The sequence below is a fragment of the Octopus bimaculoides genome, chromosome 4 (assembly GCF_046866305.1).
Source record: "Octopus bimaculoides isolate indiv1 chromosome 4, ASM4686630v1, whole genome shotgun sequence".
NCBI lineage: Eukaryota > Metazoa > Mollusca > Cephalopoda > Octopoda > Octopodidae > Octopus > Octopus bimaculoides.
The window spans coordinates 126,329,335-126,334,334 of NC_142931.1; the positions used below are offsets into that span (position 1 = coordinate 126,329,335).

Below are 5,000 nucleotides of genomic sequence, written 5' to 3' on the forward strand. Positions count from 1 at the left end.
ACCAGGAGCCTGCTCTCCGCTGACATATCTCTCAGGACCACTGAGGCATGCAAGCCCTCCCATAGAAAGGACTGTACTTTGTGGCGGTTACAGTAGCAGCATTAATATTACTTAACGGGGTTGCTTACCTACAGCTTGATGAGTTGTTTCTTACTATAATACTTACACACTTTAGTTGACTTGAATGACTGCAGATTTTCGTCACATACTTAGTAAATTGCATCATCCTTCAAGTAAAAAAATATATTTGCAGCATGAAAACTGTAACACCCAATGGTTCCTAGATAATCAAAAAGGAGAAAGGAAGAATTGTAAAACTGTTATATTTATTATTTGTGTTATTTACATTATTTACATTTGACGGATATTTGTCCTCATCTTGTTTGTTGTTAACACAACGTTTCGGCTGATATACCCTCCAGCCTTCGTCAGGTGTCTTGGGGAAATTTCGAACCTGGGTTCTCATTCCTAACGATGTTACTATTATTATATTATTATTATTATTAATCAGGACGCTGTCGTGAATCGAACTCGGAATCTTGGGCTCATAAATCTATTATTTTTCTATCCTTCCTCAATACCGGTTCCCATATGCTATTCATATCTGCACTCGGTCTGCTTAGGAGGTTGTTGTGTCCTAGCATATGTGCTGCTTCTTTTAGTTTTCGTATTTTCCAGTGTTGTTCCCTGTCTATTATTTTAACTTCATCCCGCAGGGGGATGTGGTCTCCATTTTGCCATACATGATCAGCTATACCCGATTTATCAATATCTCCTCGTGTCACAGCTTTGCGATGTTCTTCTACCCTTATTTTGAGGGGGCGTCATGTTTCGCCTTTGTATAACCTACCACAGCTGCATGGGATGGAGTACACGCAGTTTTTGGTCATATTCTCTTCTGTTGATGGTTTTACCCGAAGGAGATATTTGCGAAGTGTTGTATTGCTCTTGAATACTGCCCTGATGTCATATGGGCCGCATATCTTTTGTATCTGACGAAGGCTGGAGGGTATATCAGCCGAAACGTTGTGTTAACAACAAACAAGATGAGGACAAATATCCGTCAAATGTAAATAATGTAAATAATTCCTCATCTCTTAAATATAGAACTGTATTATTATTTGTGGTTTTCATAAACATGATACAAATGTATTATTCGATATATTGTCGCTATCTTTTATTGGCAATGTTTATCTCTCAAATGATTAAAACCATTCCCCACAAAATCAATCGTACATAGGAAGATCTAGATATTCTAGTTCTTTGGTCCAAGATAAATTACGTATGCTTTGTATGTTACTGTCAATTTGAAGCTTTCTGGCTTCATAATTATGCATGGACTTCTGCTTATATGCATAACAACATGTTATGATAGAATTGGGAAAATTCGCTGAGTTGTATTCTTGTTCATTAGCCATGGAATATTTTTGGAGAAGCTTTCCAGCTCAAATGTTGTTAATTGTTTCATATATGTAGACATGATCCATTGAACCACTTCAAACCTTGGTAATTAGTAGATGTTATCGAAAGGTTATGATGCAACATTCAAAGGCTGTTTTGATTCACATTAAGGCTGTCATATTGCTTTTGCTTAAAACAGGAGAGGTCATTGTTAACATTGGCTTCAAGTTTTGGCACAAGGCCAGCAACTTCTAGGGAGTGGGTAAGTCAATTACATAGACCCCAGTGCTCAACTGGTACTTACTTTATTGACCCCGAAAGGATAAAAGGCAAAGTCAACCTGGGCGGAATTTGAACTCAGGGCGTAAAGACGGATGAAATGACACTATGCATTTTGTCCGGCGTGCTAACGATTCAGCCAGTTCGCCGCCCTAAGGTCATAGTTAATACTGGTTTCAAATTTTGGCACATGGTCAGCAAAGACGACGGTGGCGGTAAGTCGGGTTCATTCACCAGTGCTCAACGGGTACTTATTTTATCGATCCCGATATGACGAAACGGAAGGTCGACCTCGGTGGAATTTGAACTCAGATCATAGTTAATATTGATATGAAGATTTCTGGTGTGGGTTAAGCGTTCTTGAGTTTTAACATAAATAGTCTGAATCTTTTTTACCGTCTCTTCGAGTTCCTCAAATGTTGATAGGGTATGCATTCACTGTACACACACACACACACACACACACACACACACACACACACACACACACACACACACACACACACACACACACACACAAGCACACACACATGGTACTTCGAGGCGACGAATTGTCAGAGTCATCTTATAGATGGATGGGATTATCCACGATTATGTGCGATCAGAATTCAAGTCTCGACAGAGCCAGCTTTGCCTTTCATTCGGTGATAATGATAAACTGCAGTGGATCAGCGAAAGTGTTAGGCTGTCGGGTACAATGCCTTTTGCTGTCTATTACGATGGTTTATATTCTGAAGGTAATATCCGCCATAACACTAATACTTCGAATATACTGGCATACACAGACAATTACCAGACTTCCTCGAGAAATATTGCACACGATTGGACATACATGTGAGGATGTATAGGTACCCATGATTGATTGTGGCCATAAAAAATTACGTTATGAGTGTGTATATATATATATATCCACAAAGAAACACGCTAATAGCTTAGGAGTATAATTTAAGATTTCTTGGTTTTCTGTGAATCGATTTTAATAAAACTTTTACCACCTGGTTTGCACACTATGGCAACAGCATTGTTATGTTTTAATTATTCTGTGTAACGTCCTTTCGCTTTTTTTATTTCAGATTATTCAGTTTTTGGGTGAATCATGCTAATAGCGTCTCTCCTCTCCAAGAACAATGGGACATGAAAAAGGCCTTAACGATGAAGAAAAGTCTGTCATCAACAAGAAAACTGCTAAAGGCACTTCTCCATGTCATGGAGAAGTTAGGTCGCCGTGTGGACACGGTTATACGATTCCTCAAGGACCCTTTGCCAAGAAAGAAACGATTCGACTGTGGGACCTCCAAGAATGTGACAGCTAGGGAATGAAGAATAATTGGCCCCAAGTTACGAGAGAAACCTGGACAAACAAGTAAATCCATTCCATTTTCACTGCCTCCAGACTTCCTTATATACCGAAAACCACCAGAAATCACATCCTCGGAACTATGGCTCCCGTACGAGAACCCTTGATACTGCCTCCTTAACGCCTCGTCACAGGAGTTTGAGGCTTCAATGGCCCCAAAAGTACATGACGTTAAACATGAGTTGTGTTCTGTTCCCGGACGAAACCAAGGTGAACCTTGACGGACTTGACGGTTGGGCAAATGCTTGGGTCTATTTTGGAGATGAGCGTCACCAACGTTTACGACGTCAACAACAGAGTGGAGGAGTCATGTTGTGAGCTGGTATCATTGGGAAAAGACTTGTTGGCCCAGACAGGGTTCCTGAAGGGGTTAAAGGGACCGCAGCCGCCTACAGCAATCTACTGCAGGAAGTCTTGGATCCTTGCCTAGATGACATACCACTGTCATTTCTAAAGAATCTGTTATTCATGCATGACAACGCTCTCCGACCCCCAACATTACTAGGATCTTATGGCATAAAAGGTGAAAGGTTTATGGTATGGCCGCCAGCATCTCCGGATCTCAACCGTATAGGAAATCTTTGGTCCATTATTAAACAAGATGTTTATGCCGATGGACGCCAATTTACGTCGAAAGATGTTTTATGGGCGACCATCAAATCTGCAGCAGAGGCAGTCCAGCCTGCTATTATTATGAAATTGACAGATTCTATAACTAATAGGGTTTTCGAAGTTATCGTCGAAATGGGTCCCATGTGGCTAAATAATTCATTCCGTCAATAAATGTTATAATATTGCTATGATTTTCTGTTAAATATATAATTACTGCATGATTAATATGTATCATTACCCTTCAATTTCTGGAAAAAATGTCTAGATGGGCTATTTTCATTCAAATGCTATTAGCGTGGTTCACCCAAAAACTGAAGAATCTGAAATAAAAAAGAAAGGACGTTACACAGAATAATGAAAACATAACAATGTAAGCCAGCTGGGAAAAGTTTTATCAAAATCAATTCACAGAAAACCGAGAAATCCTAAATTTCACTCCTAAGCTATTAGCGTGGTTCCGTACATATATATATATATATATATATATATATATATATATATATATATATATATATATATATATATATCTGTATGCATACATACATAATTATGTGTATATATATATATATATGTATGTACATATATAGAAAAGTGTATGCTTATATATATATATATATATATATATATATATATAATATATATATGATTCTGAGTGTTTGTGTGTGTGTGTGTGTGTGTGTGTGTGTGTGTGTGTGTGTGTTCAGTGCAACTATTTAGTAACTAGCTTGGACATGCACCAAGTTGAACTCTGCAAAACAAACAAAACTTTCAGGTCTACAAGATTCTTTTACAATTGCGAATGAGCAAAACATAGACTAATCTAAACAAATAAACTTGTGCGCGCTGAACCCCACCAACCCGGCCACAACACACACACATACATACACACACACACACACACACACACACGCGTAAAAACAGTCACACACATATATATATATGTATATATGCGTATGTAGGAATGTATGTGTGAGAGTGCGTGGCTCAGTGGTTAGGCTGCTGCACTTGCGACCGGGCGTTGCGTTGTACTCTTGAGCAAAACACTTCATTTCACATTGTTGTTGTCCAATCACGTTCAGGAGGAATGTTGCCATATCGATTAGTTATGCACTATAGAAACCGGTTATGAGTTCTAGTACTCGAGAGATCACTTGATTTACATTCATGTATGTAAATGTATATACAAAACCATACATACCTCAGATTTTCTATGCATCCAAATTTTGGGTAATGAAAATTATTTTGGTCCTCGCCCTTACGATTTTTGTGTGGAACTTCCTTTAACGAATACGGATTGTGAACTTATTTCCATTATACTTTCAACTGAAAAGGAAAAAAACTTCCTAAGTTC

The 5,000-nt window shown here is 38.6% G+C and overlaps 1 protein-coding gene and 1 long non-coding RNA gene across 2 annotated transcripts in view; both read right to left on the reverse strand.

The window, feature by feature from the left end:
* The window catches only part of LOC149136225 (uncharacterized), a 5,485-nt gene extending 1,495 nt beyond the window's left edge, over window positions 1-3,990 (reverse strand). The window contains exons 1-2 of the long non-coding RNA XR_016241676.1: window positions 3,888-3,990; window positions 1-227 (exon numbers count right to left, since the gene is read on the reverse strand). The exon at window positions 1-227 is cut by the window's left edge and continues 1,495 nt beyond it. This is a non-coding gene — a long non-coding RNA (uncharacterized LOC149136225). The remainder of the gene's footprint in view (window positions 228-3,887) is intronic.
* Window positions 1-5,000, reverse strand: part of LOC106871862 (uncharacterized) — a 100,586-nt gene that overhangs the window by 65,579 nt on the left and 30,007 nt on the right. The gene's annotated exons all lie outside the window — the stretch shown is intronic.